The 20,500-nt window shown below is 35.5% G+C and overlaps 1 protein-coding gene across 20 annotated transcripts in view; it reads left to right on the top strand.

Annotated features, from left to right (window-relative positions):
• MYT1L (myelin transcription factor 1 like) overlaps nt 1-20,500 on the top strand; it is a 578,669-nt gene that overhangs the window by 134,478 nt on the left and 423,691 nt on the right. For all 20 annotated transcript variants that reach the window (XM_037812732.1, XM_037812728.1, XM_037812736.1 and 17 more), the window contains one exon: nt 9,311-9,426. The gene's annotated coding sequence lies outside the window, so the exon portion shown is untranslated. The remainder of the gene's footprint in view (nt 1-9,310; nt 9,427-20,500) is intronic.

Here is a 20,500-nt window from a genome sequence, read left to right as displayed (position 1 = left end):
AATGGCTGCCATTAAACAAACAGGAAACTACAAATGCTGGAGGGGATGTGGAGAAATTGGAACTCTTATTCATTGTTGGTGGGACTGTATAATGGTTCAGCCACTCTGGAAGTCAGTCTGGCAGTTCCTTAGAAAACTAGATATAGAGCTACCATTTGATCCAGCGATTGCACTTCTCGGTATATACCCGGAAGATCGGAAAGCAGTGACACGAACAGATATGTGCACGCCAATGTTCATAGCAGCATTATTCACAATTGCCAAGAGATGGAAACAACCCAAATGTCCTTCAACAGATGAGTGGATAAATAAAATGTGGTATATACACACGATGGAATACTACACGGCAGTAAGAAGGAACGATCTGGTGAAACATATGACAACATGGATGAACCTTGAAGACATAATGCTGAGCGAAATAAGCCAGGCACAAAAAGAGAAATATTATATGCTACCACTAATGTGAACTTTGAAAAATGTAAAACAAATGGTTTATAATGTAGAATGTAGGGGAACTGGCAGTAGAGAGCAATTAAGGAAGGGGGAACAATAATCCAAGAAGAACAGATAAGCTATTTAACGTTCTGGGGATGCCCAGAAATGACTATGATCTGTTAATTTCTGATGGATATAGTAGGAACAATTCCACAGAAATGTTGCTATATTATGTAACTTTCTTGGGGTAAAGTAGGAACATGTTGGAAGTTAAGCAGTTATCTTAGGTTAGTTGTCTTTTTCTTACTCCCTTGTTATGGTCTCTTTGAAATGTTCTTTTATTGTATGTTTGTTTTCTTTTTAACTTTTTTTTTCATACAGTTGATTTAAAAAAGAAGGGAAAGTTAAAAAAAAAAAAAGAAAAGAAAAACAAGGAAAAAAAAAAAAAAAGATGTAGTGCCCCCTTGAGGAGCCTGTGGAGAATGCAGGGGTATTCGCCTACCCCACCTCCATGGTTGCTAACATGACCACAGACATAGGGGACTGGTGGTTTGATGGGTTGAGCCCTCTACCATAAGTTTTACCCTTGGGAAGACGGTTGCTGCAAAGGAGAGGCTAGGCCTCCCTATGGTTGTGCCTAAGAGTCTCCTCCTGAATGCCTCTTTGTTGCTCAGATGTGGCCCTCTCTCTGTGGCTAAGCCAACTTGAAAGGTGAAATCACTACCCTCCCCCCTACGTGGGATCAGACACCCAGGGGAGTGAATCTCCCTGGCAACGTGGAATATGACTCCCAGGGAGGAATGTAGACCCGGCATCGTGGGACGGAGAACATCTTCTTGACCAAAAGGGGGATGTGAAAGGAAATGAAATAAGCTTCAGTGGCAGAGAGATTCCAAAACGAGCCGAGAGATCACTCTGGTGGGCACTCTTACGCACACTTTAGACAACCCTTTTTAGGTTCTAAAGAATTGGGGTAGCTGGTGGTGGATACCTGAAACTATCAAACTACAACCCAGAACCCATGAATCTCGAAGACAGTTGTATAAAAATGTAGCTTATGAGGGGTGACAATGGGATTGGGAAAGCCATAAGGACCAAACTCCACTTTGTCTAGTTTATGGATGGATGTGTAGAAAAGTAGGGGAAGGAAACAAACAGACAAAGGTACCCAGTGTTCTTTTTTACTTCAATTGCTCTTTTTCACTCTAATTATTATTCTTGTTATTTTTGTGTGTGTGCTAATGAAGGTGTCAGGGATTGATTTAGGTGATGAATGTACAACTATGTAATGGTACTGTAAACAATCGAAAGTACAATTTGTTTTGTATGACTGCGTGGTATGTGAATATATCTCAATAAAATGATGATTTAAAAAAAAAAAGAAAAAGAAAAAGAAAATGGTTTGTAACATAGAAAGGCTTTTTTCCTAGCACTTGGGAAGGGGTTAGTTGGTGGAGACTTATACCGAGAAATCTAGTTTCTCAGTCCTTACCCTTCCTGCAATTTCCTTATAAGAGAAGTGGCTGTAGGTTTTTGAGAAAGCCATTGTGCCCTATCCAATTCTTGGCATTTCATCACAGAAGCCAAAGAATTTCCACTCAACAAAATCTATGAGAAATGAAAGTTGCTAGATGTGGTAATGCCCCTTATTGTTAGAATTTTCTAGTTGGAATGTGCAGCCTTGATTTAAGTTAAAATGATTATATATTTAAGTCACATTCTACAATTATAGCTCTTGAAAGACAGTAATTTATCTGAATTCTAAGAGAGAGGGCTTGCTGCTACAATTCTACTTTTCTACTCAAGGATTCCCTAGAATCCTTTGATCCATGGAAGTTGGTATGTCTAGGATGAGACAAAGAGTTAGAAATACTCTTCTGTGTGTGCACAAACATATCCATATAGACACACGCTCCTTCATATATACCGTGACACACGTGGCATATCTCCATCAAGTTAATTTCCCTGCCACATGCATTCACTCTTAAGCTAGTATGATTGATTTAAATAGTTCTGTGCTCTATCCTTCCCCTTCCTGATTCAGGCTGTTCATTTGCAAGATGGCTTATATATATTTTTTAATTGATAAGTCAATATTTAGAAGTACCTAATGTGTGACAGTCCTATGCCAGATACTATGAGGAATTCAAAGAATAATTCTTTGTCAAGGAACATACAGTCTAGTTAGGAGGGCAGTACCTACATGTGTTATTTAATTCATTCATTTAACAAATTCCCTTTCTTTTGGCTCCTGGTGATACAGAAATGAACAGATATGATCCCTGTCTTCAAAAAACTTTTCATCTCTTATAGTAATAACCGCAACAACAAAATTGAGACAGCAACAATTAAAGACTCAGCTAGCAATTGTAGATGAAACATTAACTCTTAACAATGTACACGATTCATGATCGTATGAATAGATTAGCTAGAGGGTGATTATATTCATAATTCAGAGGGCTGGAGTGATCTGGAAAGTCTCTGAATATATAATGGTGGGATTTGATATGAAGATTGAAAAATCCCTATTGTTTAAATAGGGAGAGAAAATGTTGTGAACCAAAGTGAAAAAGTATAGTCTGCATTTGAGGACACTGAGAAAATAAATAAGCTAAACATCATATAAGGTATTAATGAGATTGAAGACTTGAGAGAATTTATAACCTATTTTTAGAAGGTCTTGGAAGTCAGGCAAAGGAGATATTTTTTTAGTTCCAGCTCGGCTTCTTACTAGCCCTTACTGGTGAAAGCAGTCCTCTGTGAACTTCAGTTTCCTCATCTGTAAAATGGAAATAATTCTGTCTACATAACAAGTTGTAGATTAAAACATTCTTAATTTTATTAATTGTGATACACATGGAAGGTGTTGTAATAATAATTAGTATTATCATTATTGATTGTACTAGTACTAAGGAGTTGGTTTATTATTGAGTTGTGGCATAGCTTAATAGAAGCAATATTTTTAAAGATGTTTCTCAACCAATGAAAAGGATGGACCTGGACCTCAGTGGAAGGAGGGGGAACAAGGTTAGGAAGGCAGGTAGGGAAGATTAAGTGAATTCAATGAGGTGGTAATTGGGATCTGGACCAAGGAATTTCCTAGGAAAGAATGGAAAGCAAGTTTATGCCTCTGAGGGATCCGATTGGGATTTATTTGAGAACGAATTTGCTGTTGAGAAGCTTTAATTTCAATGAGATGCAGAATCACTTGATTCCCCCATATGTAGAGGGTATGCACTGTCCTGAAATTCTTAGTGGATGAATATAGCCACTTCTAGGAGCCAACTTCTGTAGCTTCCTGCCAGTCGTATGCATGAGACAATTCATTCTCAATATCCTAAATTCACATATCCAAGGGCTCCAAGACTAAATCATGCATATAAGATGTAAGTTGCAGAATCAAAAGTACTGCTTTTTGACTAATGCTAATCTTAATCCCTTATATGTCACATAAAAATTATTCTTACATGTTCCTTGAAAAGTAAAGCCTGGTATTATTAATAAAATTAACTGAAACTAATTATTAGATTTCTCTACAAAATTTTTCATGTAAAGTGGGGAAGGGAGACAGAAGGGAGACAGTGCATTTGGAAACTTGTCCTGGGTCTTCTATTTACTTTCCATATAACCTTGGTTAAGTTACTCAGCTTCACTAGACTTTAATGTTTCTGAAAATGAAGGGGCAGCCTGAATCATCTTTAAGATTACTTTCAGTTTAAATATTCAATGACTCTAAAAGCCATTCTGTCTCTCTGTTTATTGGTGGGGTCATGCCTTTTGGTGATAAATTCTCACTCTTAATAAGTGAGTAGTAGACTGATAGCCAACCCTAATTTGATATAGAGAGTCTCCCATATGATCAGGTCGCTTATAGATTGCATGCTGGCTCAGCATGCCTAAGAAAAGGACTTTAAGTGTCAAAGGCAGCCGTCCCCTTTCTGACACATCATTGATTGGCCTTTGTTTTAATTGCGTCTATTTTTTAATTGCCTTTCTACATAATTTTGTTTAATCTAGAAGTTTCTTTCTTTTTTAAAAAAAATGAACTTGAATGATCTAATTGGGCCTAAATGTAATTTCCTTATATCATTGTTTATTGGTAAACAGTAAGCAGATACCGGGACCTGTTATGAACTACACTGCAAAGCAATTCATAGTTTAAGTTTCTGGGGAGTTCAAGTTGCTTGTACTCTTTACATGAACTTGGAAAGGTAAACTTTTAACCCAAATGTGTTAACCATTTTTTGAAGGCTGTGACATATATAATTTTGAAAATGGTCATAGAACTTTAAAATTGTAATCATATCTTTTCAGTTTCCTTGATTACATAAATATATGAATTTTCTTTGGCAATAAAATACTAAACAATTAAAATATTGAAAGTAAAAAGTGAAAGTCTCCCCTAACTCCCAAAATCTCACTCCTTTTGACAAAGGTAATCCCTGCTAACCATTGACTGTATATCTTTTTAAAATATTGTTCTGTGTTTTTACAGATATATACATGTAGATATGAAATACATCATTACGAAACTGCTGTGCACCATTCTTTTAATTATTCTGTCAAGCATCCTTGATAATCCTGCCTTTTTGATACACATAGACCAATCCTAATCTGCTAAAGATCTGCAGAGCAGTCCATAGTCTGATTATTTATTACCATAAATAATCCAATCGTTTGACCACTGATGATTTTTAATTTTTGATTTTCCATAATATTGCTTTGATATTTTTTTATACATGCATCTTTATGCATGGATGACTAAAATATATTTGGTAGGATAGATACCAGGAATGGGAATTTTTAGGTCAAAAAGTATGCACATATAAATTTTCATCGGCTCTGCCAAATTCCCTACAACAAACTTTTTCCAATTTGCATTTACACAAATCTGTATAAAAGTCTTGTTCCCCACACCGTCTCCTCAGATTTCCTTTCTTCTACCTTGAGGGCCCTACTAGCTCTGTCTAAAAACCCATGGTGAGAAATGTGAATTCCCTTTCCAATATTAGTTTCCAGATCCAATTAAATGGTTAGTTTTAGATACATGTCTAAGCTTAGGTGTATCAAATGATCAGAGCATGGCTAGAGGTTAAATTATACAATAAAAGACTTTTTACTAACTATAAGTGACTCAAAACTATAAATTACATTTATTAATGTATTTTATGATGTTATGATGTTTTTATGATGTTAACCATCATGTTGGAATCAATGGTACATTAATTAGAAGTACAGTTAAAGGTGTTACTCTGAGTATTGCGTAGGAATTCTAAGGGAAATATTGAGAATGGCAAATCCATGTATAGGAAATAGACTTGAACCTTCTTACTTGTCCAAAAATGCATTGCAATGCTATAAATAATCAAAGTCCTCAGACAAATATATAATTAATCTGAATTGTAAAACACACAAAGAAGAGGTACACAAGTATCTAAAAATGAATAGAATGGTGATTTAAAATTCTGCATACATCTCTTCTGATTCCTTATTTTTTCTTAAGATATTGTTATTTATTTACTTCTTTTCTTATGTATTTCTTCCTGTATTTTTATCTCAATTTTCTGAAAATAATCTTCTCTTTTCTCTGAAAAACTGAAAACGGACATTCTCTATATTTCATAGCAAACTAGAAACTGAGTCATGCTCTCATGAGAATATTCAGAAACAAATAATGTAAACAAGGGGATGGGTTTGTTAAAATACCCTAAATTTGGCATTAAAGGAAGCATCACCCCTTGGTTCAACTAGTAAAAGGCTGATGGTGAACCCATCATGTACTAGTCAGTGCAAACCACTTATCCATCTCAAACTAGCCTCTAAGCAATGGGATCTCATGGTCTATCAATACATATAGACATGTTAGAAAAGCAAACAGAGCAGTAGTGAGATCATGTACAAACTACAGGGAGAACACAAAGATGGCCAGAACTTCATGCCAAAACTGTTTGCTGCAATGTCCTATTCTCTTTTGATCATTATAGACCCCAAATTTGATCATGCAGAAGACCTTTTAAAAAGTGACTCCCCCTTCAGGCAGTATTGAGACAGCATCCAGAAAAATGAATAAAATAAGTCTCAGGGGTCCTTTGGATTAATTTCTGGAGGTCTCATCTGAAACTTTTTTATCAGTTCCCTGAGAAAAATACGGAAGCATCTGAGGTACACTTTTGTCAGGCTGTTGTCTGGTTCTTATTGTTCAATGATATTATTCTGAGGAAAGGGCACTGTCAAAACATGTCCGTCATTTTTAACCAATCTCTCATAAAACTTTTGGAGATTAAAAAAAAAAAAGCCAGAAATATTTTCACCGGTTGCTAATCCTATCGCACTGGTTCACTTTGCCAAAAAGGCATATATATGCAACATGAAGGCAAAACCTTTGTTCAACTAAAGACCTTTTTGACTATAAGAAATCTTAGGAAAGCAATTAAGGCAGGAATGTGAATGTACTCAATTTGGTGTGTTTACACTTCCTGGCAGAGTCATGCTAACTGCCTGCTTCTGCTTTCGGGGTCAGTGGTGATGAGTGGGGTGCAATATAGGGCAAGAGGGGATGGAGAGAAGACTGACTTCATTCCCTCCTTTCATCTGTAAGTGTTCGGCTTTAGATGCACTTCTGGAAGAGAAAGATATTTGTACAGCAATTCCTAGTGCTACATACCCAACGTTCGTAACTGTAAATGTACACTCTCTCTATAAACAAACATTGAAAGGAGATCTGAGCAAGTTCACAACCTGAGAATGGCATCTTTATTGTACAAATGGTTCACTGGCTAGGAATTTGTATCAAGTGCCAGCAAGGCACTGAAATACTCTAGGTAAAAGCAATTGGTAGCTAAAAGAAATATTTTAAATATTTAGCCCAGACCTATCACTGTCAGATAGAGGATCAGAGGTTCAGAGAGGTTCAATGACTCATCAAATGTCCACACCAATATTGGCTGAGATGGATCTTGCTAAACCATTAATTATGCATAAGTATGACAGTCTGTGTAGTTAATTAAAAGAATAATTGTATCTTTTTTAAACCATGATATTATTATATCAAAATAAATAATGTCAAGTTTATATGCCTTACTATAATCTGGTGGTGAGAGTGGGGACCATAAGAATGCTCAGAAAGTTAGAATAAAGGATATCAGATTTTACTAAACATTAATCTGCATTAACCCCTATATTAAAAACCAATAGTGTCTAGGTAAGGAACGTCCTCTTTTTCTCTCTTTTCTCCATCTTGCAAAGACTTGGACTCTGAATTCTGAACTTTAGTGATCAGAGTACAATATTGAAGATATAGGAGAAATAGTTGTTCGTCCTAAATACATGTTCACTTTAGAATCTAGTGATTTCTAGGTGTAATGTCTGATATGAGAATGATTTGGGAGTATCTGCCCTTGTCATCTGGAAGTTGAGCCTATAAATCATACTGTAAATAAAAGAACACTTAATGCTAAGAATAATTTCTTGCATATATTTTATGCATGTGAGCATGTGTGCATGTGTGCCCATGTATTATGTGTTTTGGGTATTGGTAAACAAAATATACCATTCTCCTCAGAGATCCTCCAGTGGAGTTGATTGTATGCTGCTATAAATAAAATCCCAAATCATAATTTGTATTAAAAGTTTAATATATTAAGAAATACCACAAAAAACTCCAAACTCATGATTCTAGGCTTTGGCACAGAGCAAATGTATTAACATTCTTTCTAGATTTGGCCTTGACTTTTCAGGGCAATTTAAAAATCTTTCTAGCTTAATGTGCATATTTTTGAGTTACTCTGATCTTTATGTCTTTGTTTAGTAAAGTCTTGTTAAGGAAAATAATGAAATTTGTTACGGCTTCATTTGATAGGCTGCCTGTGTATTTCATAGGAAATTACATGTTACCTTATTTCATATCCCATTTGCTAAGCACTCTGAATATTTTCGTTTTTGCGAGGTAACATGCAAGAAGTTGAATACAGTATCTTTTAGAGGATTTATGGTAATGCTGCCGAATGTAGCTGATCATAAACAGCATAGAGAGCCCCTAAGGGTCTCTTCATTTTCCTGACACACTCCACTGCTGCCCATTAACACTTTGTCTGTTATTGCCATAGACTCAATTTAATGAGTGTCTTTGAATTTGGAGGTCTGCACCAGAAACAATAGCTTCAACAACTGAGGCACCTAGCTCTCTTCACTTTTTGATTTTCTAGTTTTTTTTTTTTTTAATAAAATAAATTCTGTCTTTGACAGTATCCTTTGAAATAGTCCGGGTATTTTCTTTTCAAGTTGGAGTAGTCCATGGTTCATAATACTGAGCCAATACATTGCAGACAATCTTGATTGAGAGTGAATGAATAAATGCTAAATTTACATTAATTGAGATCATATCTTTTGTGGTTTTTCTACTAAGATAAAAATGAGCTGACAGTAGGAAGCACCTACTGTCATCAACAGATTATATTTTGTTATGAAAGAAAGCACATTATTTGCAAGAAATAGTTACACATCTAAAATACTAAATTATTTCTTAGTTACATCAAAATAATCAAGACGGCAATAATCTTACAAACTGGTTGGTACTTGGTCAGTCTAAATATTAAGTGCACTTGAGTTTTACCTTCAAACCTAGACAGGTGTTTAAAACTGTTAAATATCTTGGATTTCAAATTAATGAAATGTTTAAAAGCATTTTCTTCTTATCCATTATGTGCTTTCATAATGGCGTTTCTTAGTAAAATCACTTACAAGTTTCTTAATGTACAGTTACCGATCCTTAAATCTAACTCTTTTTTTGTAAATATAATAGCACAAAGGAGAGTATTCTTTTTAGTGTCTCCTCTCTTCAGTTAGTTACATTGTTGTTGTTGTTTTTGTCCTTTAGAAAATGAACACGAAGGAGAATTGGTGAGATCGCATCCAGTGTGCGTCTTTGAACCCCAACCAACTGTGAGAGCAAAGCCTGGTCCTAAGAGCAAGTAACCTGGCAAATGAGTTCAGGTACACCTACCCTCGTGTAGCACTCTCTAGAGATTGTTGAAAGGAGTTCATTTCCTCTTGTGTTTTTTCTGTTTGCTGCTCTGAGTAACTGGTCTGATCTCAGCTGCCTGGTGCTTCATTGCTTCTGGCAGGCAGTTAAAAGTTCTGTTGTGCATCCTCTCCAAACAGACAATTCATGCTAAAGAGGGCCATTTGCAGTTAAATTAGATGATGCATATATTGTTCTTGCTGCTAAAGTTATATAGGTCAGGAATGAATGCTGCATGCTTATGTCTGCTATGAACGAGTCCTTATGATTGCCAAAGGGAATGAAATGATACCAGTGACCCTCAAATGGAAATTTCCCTTCAAATCATTGAAAACAGAATCCACACATTCTACAGAAGTAACTGGTTGGCAAAGTTTACAAATTCTTTTTTTGAGGGGGTGGGTTTTAGGGGTTCACACATATCAAAAGATTACTGCCTTGGCAGCATGTTTCATAGGGAATCTCATGGGCTGGGGGTGACATGATATAATGTAACCAAACGCTCAGGCCCTGAAATGTCTCCGCTTCTTTATGTGTGGATGAAACTGCCTTAAGAAGGTACAATACTATCTTCTCACTACCTGCATTCAGGAGTATATTTTACACATGTTACTTGCTGGAGAAAGAGAAGAAGATTCCAGTAACATAGTAATTTCTCAGGATATTCTATGAGGAAAGCTCTGGCATGCCTTTTAAGGTTCGCTGTGCAATAGTAATTTATTTGTCTGCTTATGATCCCATTTGCCTGTCTGATAATAGAAACACTTACTACTACATGGAAATTAGAGACTGGGATTTTCTTCCATATGCTGCAACCTTGTGGGGGTTGCAAGCTTTAGGAGATTTATGAACTGGTATAATAGGTCACAGTTGTTCTAATTATTTTCTAGTCTGTACCCTATTCTCCTTCCCTGAAAAAAAACCCACTGCACTCATTGGTTCAGTCTTGGAAAGACATTATATTTAATGATACATTTACCCAGGGTCAAAAAAACAACAACAAAACAAACAAAAAGCTGTTCATACTGAATGTTAAGAACCTCATACTTGGTTTTAAAATCAGTTAAAGTTTCTGAATTGTAGGTGTTTCACACATAGAGGCTATTTTGTTTTGTCTAATGTCATTGAGTTTTAGTAATAAGTTAAAGAATGTTTAATGGAATATTTTATATGGATCTAATCTTTTAAATGCAGATTTATTGAATTGGCACGTTCTGTCTTATTTAAATGAGCATTATGAATATAGTTTAATATAAAGCATTCAAATGCAAATCTCATCATGAAATAAATAAAAATAACAATAAGCTATTTTGAAAAAGAAATACATGTTTACACTTGAAACAGTCCTTGAATAGACCTCTTGGTTGAGGCATAATATTTGATTTTGAGAGCTGTACATTTTCAAAATGGGTAGAAAAGTTGGACTTGTTCAAGTAGAAAAGAGATTTCAACGTTCAAGAAGGCCCTAATCTCTGTTTCATACTCTTTACCACCCACTTATCTGTCCTCATTTTGTGTATCAATCACAATGACTCCATATGGATGCTGGAATTAGCAGACAGATTCGCTTTACAAAACAGGCATAATAATGGATTCTTGGAACAAAAGATACAATCTTCATGATAACCTATAAAATGACAATTTGTAAATTCTGATTATCACACAGATCAGGTTGAACAAACTTATTCTGTAATGCCTGTGGGCCATACAGTTTCTGTGGTAACTGCTTATCTCTACCATTATGCTGCAAAAGCAGCCAGAGACAATACATAAATGAAATAGCGTGCTTGTATTCCAGTGAAACTTTATTTACAGTAGGCAGCGAACAGATCCAGGTCCCTAGTTTGTCAACCTGTTGTTTGGATCTAAATTTAGAGTTACTAAATATTGTACCACAATCATTTTTGGAAGAGAGAACATTTGTTACTCTCTTTTCGAATTTTAGTACTTGCAAAACTCTCAGAGTAGTATCTAAAATGATTGTTCACAGATATGCCGATCCACAGACAAGCCCTTTGCTGATGTCTGAGCCAGTTAGTCGGGATTGCACTTGGGCAGAAGCTGCCACTAGCCTGGAAGGAGGTTAAAGAGAACAGTTAGGCTTATCTGTGGAAGACAGGGAAGAATCCAAGAAACCTTTAAAATTTAAAGAGGAGAATGAGTTTCTGGTATTTTCAAGGCTATATTACCCTACCTGTTAAGATGTATAATCCGTAAATCATCTTGATGTTTTTGTGAGATATAAAATTAAATTTAAACGAATACCAAGGGGCATTGTCACACCTGGATACACAGGGAATTATGCGTATAAGACCCCACATGCCAAAATGAGAATATACCCCTTAGAATAATAAGTGCTACTGGTATTAGCATTTAATGAGATTGCGTAGGTACTGGGGTAAATAATACAGCAATACAACACAATTTGGTAAAACATGATTCATTCAGTTTGTTTTCTCAAATACTCTAACTATATGGAAATATAGGGAACATAGGAAATAAAATATCTAATATAAAAGGGAATAATTTAAGATTGCAGTAGATTTTTTATCAGAAGCTTGATAAGGAAATAAATCTTGGAAAAGACTTACATGATGCCGTAGAGTATAAAAGAAAAGGGCATTTTCTAAATGCCTCAAACTTTTTATATTATCTAGGATGTGAATTAGTCACTAAATAATTATTTAGTCCAAATGCATAACATTTATTGATATTTTTCACAAATGATTTTGCTAGAATGTATGTATCTTTCTCTACCTGATTATAAATTATTTCCAAATAAATCAAAACTGGAGAAACAGAGCAGTAGAAAAATGGTAAAAACACAATCTACAGACATGAGTACCTGCCATATTACCCTAAGTAGTTAAGAAAAGAAAGGTCTACTAACCCAACAAGTAGTTTAATGTCAAGCAGAATTTTAGTAAAAAATTAAAGGCAGTCAGACCAGCAAAACAAATCCTAATTCTTCTGCACTATTTGTGTACATTTGGAGATTTTATTTAGTGCTTTTTGTATGAGCCTTAGTTTTACATCAGTTATATGGGCATAGTAATTTCTTCTTGGCTGAATTTACATAAAGATTAGATGAGATAAATAAACCAAGCACTAAATTTAGTCCTTAAAACACAGAAAACACTTAATAAAGTTTTATACTGGTAAGAAAGAGATTCAGGCCTTTACTACAATGGTAAAATGAGGAGGTGGGTTAGAACCATTCTGTAATTTTAGAATTTAGAGCAGCTGTGTTGTTCTTGAAATGGTCAGCAAAATGCTTTTGAATTTCAGACAGAGGTGCCCCTGATTCCCTCACAAACTGAAACTGCTGAGTAAAGAAATCACTAACTGGATCACCAAGCTCTAAGGTTTGGAGGTTGAGGTGGGGAAAAATTAGCATTAGAAAAGCTTAAGGTGGATCTGGCCTCCCCAATTTCTCAGGAGAAACTTTTGACATAAGGAGAGTCACTGGTATGCAGCTGACCCATGTCATTAATCTAGATTTGAAGAAAAATGTACTCAGAGCTTTATACTCTCTATCGAGACTACTTTTACCCAAAGCATTTGAATCAACTTGGCATTCACAGAGCTTGGGAGCTACTGAAGATAGAGACGATGTTTTATTTGTATTCCCAACCCTTAGTGCATTGCCTGCTATAGGTATTGGGTAGGTATCCAGTCAATAGCAGCATCGTTAATGAAGTAATTATCTTACCATGTAGACGGTTGTTATTATATAATTTATAAAGAGCTTATGTAGAATAAGAGCTAATGCATATTATTACCTATGGAAAGCAGGGCACAAAACTTTCTTTATTGTGCCCCTGCATTTATGTTATAAAAATATACGTATTTTTTTTACTGGAGGTCAAAGACAATAGAAAAGTTTGCTTTTCACATTATAGCATTACTTACCATGTGATTTTCCACTGTATTTATGCATTATTGTTTTAAATAAAATGCAATTTATTCATTCATATATGTAATCTTCAGCCTACTCCACTGAACACATCTCTTACCTGGTACTTCCTTGAATGTTCATCTTTACTATTTCTTTACCATGGCCCCACACCATCCTGAAAATTGCCAAAATCATAAATCTAGTAACACTAATCCCATATCATTTGAGGTCACCTATTTTCTTGAGTGCTCCTGATCTGATGTTTCATACTGGTGCAAGGGAAGGGAGGAAATTCAACCTGTATCTAAATGAAAAAAATGCTTATTTTCTTGCTTTTTAAATATAATGTATTTGAAAATTTTATCCATACACGTAAGTGTATTCTTTGGTGCATTGATTTAACACATGTTTTTGAGCCAACTAGTAAAGGCCAGACATTATAGATCCTAAAATGGAATTACAGAATCCTACCTCAAAGCTGTTCACATGATGGGGAAGGTACACATACAAACCCCCTTCAAATAGACCACACACTGTGATAAGAGCTATAAAAGTGTTATGTATAGAATAATAAATTATTACGTAGCCCTAAAAGTAGGTGAATCCAGTTGTACCCTGAGAAAGCATGTAAGGGTCATAGAGAATTAACTCCTGGGCTGTGACTCCAAGGATGCCTACACTTTTTCAGTGCTTGTAGGTCCTCTATTGTCCTCTTTTACCTTCTTTATCACAAAGAATCCTGCCCTAGTTGAGACTCAACAACTTTCTCCCAGACTATTTCAATAGTCCCCTACAGGCTTTTCTGTCTCTAGTTTTAGCCCCTCAAATCCATCGCTCACACTAACATTGTACTAGGAAAATCTGATCATGTACCTGTCCTGCTTGAAACTTCAAATAGTTTGTCTTTGTCTGTAAAACTTCATCCAAACTCCTTGGTTCCCTACCTCTACTCCTGCTCCTTTTTTTTTTTTTTTTTTTTTTGTTGAGGTCTGGGGTTTTATTATTTCTTATTAGAAAAAGGATAATTTACAAGATGCAGAGGTCTCACACAAGACATTATCGTGGCTATGAACCAGTGTTGTGAACACTAAGGACAGCATGAATGTGTCTGAGACTCATCCTGCATCCTGGACACACAAACACATCACAGTGTGAAAGGAGGACTCAGTGACAGGTGATGTTGGACCAGCCTGTTCCAAAAGCAAGCCAAGACATTTTAGAAACCAGCAAAGCCCTTCTTGGGAGAAAGGCATGTGTATGTGTGCCCTGCTGCCATGTGCGTTTTGCCTGTTTGGAACTGGGAAAGACCAAATGGGGCACACTCCCCTGGAATGGCAGGACACGCCTATTTCAGACACAGAGACCAACTGCAAAGGCCCAGAGAGTGGGGAGCAGGAGTAGAGGTAGGGAACCAAGGAGTTTAGATGAAGTTTTACAGACAAAGACAAACCATTTGAAGTTTCAAGCAGGACAGGTACATGATCAGATTTTCCTAGTACAATGTTAGTGTGAACAATGATTTGAGGGGCTAAAACTAGAGACAGAAAAGCCTGTAGGGGACTATTGAAATAGTCTGGGAGAGAGTTGTTGAGTCTCAACTAGGGCAGGATTCTTTGTGATAAAGAAGGTAAAAGAGGACAATAGAGGACCTACAAGCATACCAATGGCTATGGTATGCCACAAGCATACCAAATCAAGATGAAATGCAGACTTGGCAACAAATTCAGTAGGGAAGGGTGATTGTCGAGTTGTCAACAGCACAGCCCTTGAAAACGAAAGGCATATGGTAACAGAGGAGTGATACACTCAATCTCTCTGAGCCTCAAATTTTCATCTGTAAAAGAGGGAGAATAATTTCCACTTCACAGGGTTGTTGAGGATTACACAAAATAATGCACATAAAATATATAGCTCAATGGCTAGCACATAGCCCAATCTCTTTAAATTATAGTTATTGTTATTATTATTCATAAAGAACTAAAATGTACTTGCTTCACCATAAAAGATCAAGGCAGAAGTAATCTGATTTGCATCTGTTATGCTTTATGCTATTCAAATCAAAGTGCCTTCACTTACTGTGCAGCTGTATAAAAAATGAAGAATCACTCTAAGTACTGATGTAGAACAATTTCAAAGATATTTTGTTAAAGACAGCAAGACGTAATAAGAGAAGCAAAGATCTGAATACATACAAATGTGTGTATATGGGTGTATATATGTCTATATATACATACACATACATATCTATACACATTTGTATTTGTATAGAAGGACAGACAAGAAACTATTAGAAATGTTTATGTATGTGGAAACTAGACAGAAATAGGATTGAGAGGGAGAATTTTCCTTGTTTTTGTTTATTCGTTTATTTTTGAACTATGTAAATGCATTTCTTATTCAAAAAGTTAAATTTAAAAGAAGGATGAGAGAGCACTTACTCAAATAAGTCATCTAATTTGTTCTTATAGCTCCTGTGTATTATGTAGAAAAGGAATTATTAATTCCATTTTACAAATGAAGAAATTGAAGTTCAGAAAGGTTAAAGAACTTTACAAAGATCACACAGTTAGTGACTGACAAATCTGGATTTGAAATTTGATTCTGAAACCCTCATGTTGCCTCCATTCTCCATTCCTATAATGCATGTGGTTATGGTTTCAGAATTGCATTTGATATTTATTACTGATGTAGAGACATTATTTAATGGGGATCAGAGATAAGGGATAAAGAATAGATAAATTAAAATGGTGGTGATGTGGGGGTTCAGGAAGCAGAAAGACAGAAAGATATTGTTTTAAGAGATTTTCCTATTTAATAAAGTAATGGGTGAATTCAGAGCTCTTCCCTGAATAAAAAAGTAGACAAAAGCATCCATACTGGCTCATCTGTGCATAATGGTGGAAGAAAGGAAAGAAAGGAGGAAGGGAGGAAGGGAGGGGAGGAAAGATGGAGGGAGCAAAGAACAACTAAGAAACTAAGGAAGAAAATAAGGAAAAAGGGGAAGAAATGAAGGAAAGAAGGGAGAGAAATTATGCTATTGGATTCCCCAATTAACAATGTATACTTATAAACAAAATGACTTTCTAATAACCTTAGTTTTTCCCATATTCATGCAGGCTCCATTGTTCTAAAATCCCCTAATTTAAAATGTGTTTTACAGAGTATAAAATAAGATATTACATGTTGCTTATTCACTTATTCAATTGCTAGAGTTATAATTTAAAATCCAATATTTTATAACTAATAAAAGAAACTGTTTTCTAATATAACATTCAGGAAATCATTACAAGGTGACAAAATAGCTGGCAATCAGAGAAGAAATTCTTTAAAACAAAAAAAAAGGTAAAAATGTTATATCTTAGTTATAAAAGACTACATTAAAACAAAAAGTTTGTTTTTTGAACAATTGAGGAAACATGCATGTGAACTATATGTTGTATGATATTATTGAAACAAAATTAAACTTCCTTTCTGTTACAATTGCACTTGCGTTATATAGGAGAATTGTCTTTTTTCTTAGGAGGTAAATAGTGAAGTGTTTAGGGTGAATTGCACTGATGACTGCAACCTATTCAAACCGTTGAGAAAAATTTATGTGCATCTGTATATGTGTATGTGAAAAAAGAGAAATTAAAGCGAATGTATCAAAGGTTAATAATTGGTAAATCTAGGTAAAGTAAATGAGTTTTGAATTATTCTTTCAACTTCTCTGTAAGTTCAAAGTTTTTCAAAATAAAAAGGTAGGGGCAGAGACTGCTTTGACAGAATAAGCATCCCTGCTGCACATCCGCATCTGGATGTACATTGTTAAGAGCTTGGCACTGAAATCCAAGTTTGAGGATTCAAATCCTTATTAGTTATGAGACCTGGGGCCAGTTACTTAACTCTTAGTCCTTCAGCTTCTTCATCGATCCGACAGGGATGATAACGATGGTACAAAGATGAGCGTGATGATCATAGTAGAACCTACCTAACTCATCAAGTTGTTGTGAAGATTATATAAATGATTATTTTAAAAAAAGACCTTAGAACAGTGCCTGGTGCATAACAACCTCTCAATACATGTTTGCTGTTTTTATAACTGCTTGTCTTGTTTATTACTAATAGATACATATTTTCTAAAAGCTTCACTTGTTCGGTGAAAGGCTAAAGTGGTTTTGGAGATAGTCTTCCAATATCTATTGTAGTTTGTTTCTTAGACTTTTCAAACCACAAGAGTGCTTTACAATAAGAGCAGGGATAGTTGTAATAGAATGGCAGCAGAGAAGCAAATAGGATGAAGGAAAAGTGGTGACTTCTCTGGGACATTTTCTCTAAATCAAAATATAATCACAGCACAATAGTTAGGGGGAGGGGGTGTTACTGAGCAGTGAGGGACAATTTTAAATTGTCTAGAGGTTATATGCTACTTTTCTACTTTTTACAAACTGGCTGCTATCCCCAGTCCTCTTGCACCTAATTTGCAGTTAAGTGTCAACCTTTGCAGATAAGATGAAAAGTTCACGTATTACTCTCTAGTTAAATATAAGGTGTATTCCTAGGATTTATTGGAGTGATCTGTTTCGGGAGATAAGTAGGTGAAAACAGCAATGGGGTATGGGGCTGGAAAGCACATTGCAGGCTAAGGGAATGGCTTGGGCCAAGACTCTTAGGTGGAAGGAAGTAAGGCCCACTTGAGGAACTGACAAAAACCCAGTTCCTTTCTGGGTGGAGCCCAGAGAGCAAAGAAGAACATGGTAAAAGATGAGAATGGGGCATACAAGGAAAGGCCAGACTGTAATAAGGATGTTGATCATCTTCCACTGTGAAGTCATTGTAAGGTAGTTTGGCTCGAAAGATGGCCAACGAAGCCAAATGGCAGGCAACAATAAAAGTTTATTGAGAGAAGCTGCAAGGTGGCGCTCATCCGGCAGCAAGAGACTACTGGGAGGGGAAACCGCACAATTGGGTAGCGGGATTTCTTTTTTATAGGGCTTTCTGCCAATCAGGGGGTTACATGGAGTCTTGGAAATGTAAGGTACCTGAGCTTTGGTCAGTAGGGGATTACACATAGTTTATCTTGTAACTTTGGCAATGCCTGGTTTATAGATTCAAACAGGAGAGGTAGGGGAGGGAGGGAACAGCAAAACAGCACAGAAGTAGCACGAAGTGGGGGTGGGAGGGAGCAGTGACGTGAAGCATGGTCTGCCAGGCTTTACAAAAGAAGGAAATGGGGCAGGGGCCCAGGGCCTAGACCTAACAGTCATTAACGAGGTTTTAAGCACAGAGTTCAGCAGAGACCAGATTAAAATTTCAGCCATACTATTCTGATTACCATATGGAAAACAGTTTAGAAGAAGGCAAATATAGATACAGGAAAGTCCTTGGGACAGGCTAGTTGTGAGAACAGGCAAGATATAAGTCTCTTGGCCTGGGGTGTGGGGCTGGAAATGGAGAAGAGCGGATAGATAATGAGACATGTTTAGGAGATAAACTGATGAGAATAGTGATAATTTGGATCTTACAAGGTGAGAGAAATGGATATAATAATTATGCTAACTTTCACAACCAAATGTATAAAAGAGTTGATGAATTTAGTTGTAAGTGTCAGAATCATGGATACAAACTATATTCTATACATCTTTTGTCATCTAAGTATCTGTCACTGGGTCTCTTATGTCTCACTGGACTTCATGCTCACCAGTGATACTTGGTAGAGTGTGTAAGATTATTTGCAGAGGAATCTTACTGTAACCATCTTTCTTATAAAATTATTTCTTTAACATTCATTTAAAATATTACAGATTTAGAGAGAATTCAAAATCTCCTTTACTATTTTATAAAGATAAAATATCTTTTGTTGGGTGAAATATTCTAAGCCTGCTCCCAATACCCCTGGAAAGCTGGTTCAATCATCCATAGAAAAAAATTGACAAACATTGGCTACTCACTTGTTTGGAAATGAGGAAAAAGCAGCTCTGCAAAATGAAGAGACTTTTTTAAGGTCAAACCATTTATTTGTAATGGGGCTGTAAATGAACTCTGGGTAGAAGTTTCTTTCCACTATATCATATAGCACTTACTTGTTCAGTGGCCAATTAATTAAAATAAATTTTATTATAACATGATACACAATATTGATAATTTGATTATATGGGAATGCAATTGTAAAAGCCCGAGATAAAGGAAATTCCTCTTTTTGAGAAACAGTATATATGCTCTTCTAAAAAGTTCATCTATTTTCTATCCATAGAGTATCTCCTGTTTTCATGTTTTCTGAAAACCCTTATATAAAATGTCAAAATGTCATAATCACTATATTTCTTCTAATTATTTTCCCACAGAAAGTAAAAGGTAAGCACAAGTCAATCAAAACCTCTTGAGAAGTTACTATATGTGAGACACTGAGCTGGGTCTTTAATATAGGAAAGTAAACAGAATGGGAAAACAGATAAAATTGACACCCTCAGTTATCCAGAGGTCTGGGACACTTAATCAGGTAGGACTTAACACAGGCAAAAGGAGTAAGCAGCAAAAAAGATGTCATTATGCCTATATATTTTATTCCACAGTTTATAAGTCACCTTTACCCAGAGAGAATGTATAAAGTAAGACATTACTTTAGAAACAAAATGAAGCATAAATGGTACTAAGAAATTATAGCCTACAGAACAGTATATTTTAAAAACCTAAAAAAAAATAATAATAACAACCCCAAACTTCAGGAAGAAAGGCAGAAATAAAGGGAGGGATGGGTGAAGGAGAATAATAAAAGACATAATATATACCTAATTATATGAAGAAACAAACAAACGATCCTATTTATCTGCATGGCCTCAAGCAGTATTACTAAATCATTATAAAAAGTAGAATAATTACCTTAATTAGCCAAATTCATCAAAAAACATTAAATTATATCCACTATTCTTGGTTCAATATACATGAGGAAAATATATTTACATAAAGGATGTGTATATATTTATAAAATACTAAAATGTGTATTGCTGCAGAGATGGTATATAGGTTGTGTTCACTACATTACATATTATCCCATGTATAAGAATCCACTGGGGGGAAATACTTCACTTCTCTCATTGAACAACATAAGCCGTAAGTTTTGTTTTTTCTTATAGATACTATAAAATATATACACCATTATATTTTCTTCT

This window comes from Choloepus didactylus, chromosome 20 (genome assembly GCF_015220235.1).
Source record: "Choloepus didactylus isolate mChoDid1 chromosome 20, mChoDid1.pri, whole genome shotgun sequence".
Classification (NCBI taxonomy): Eukaryota; Metazoa; Chordata; class Mammalia; order Pilosa; family Megalonychidae; genus Choloepus; species Choloepus didactylus.
Note: the sequence above shows the minus strand (reverse complement) of the source record. Positions and strands in the feature narration are given on the sequence as shown.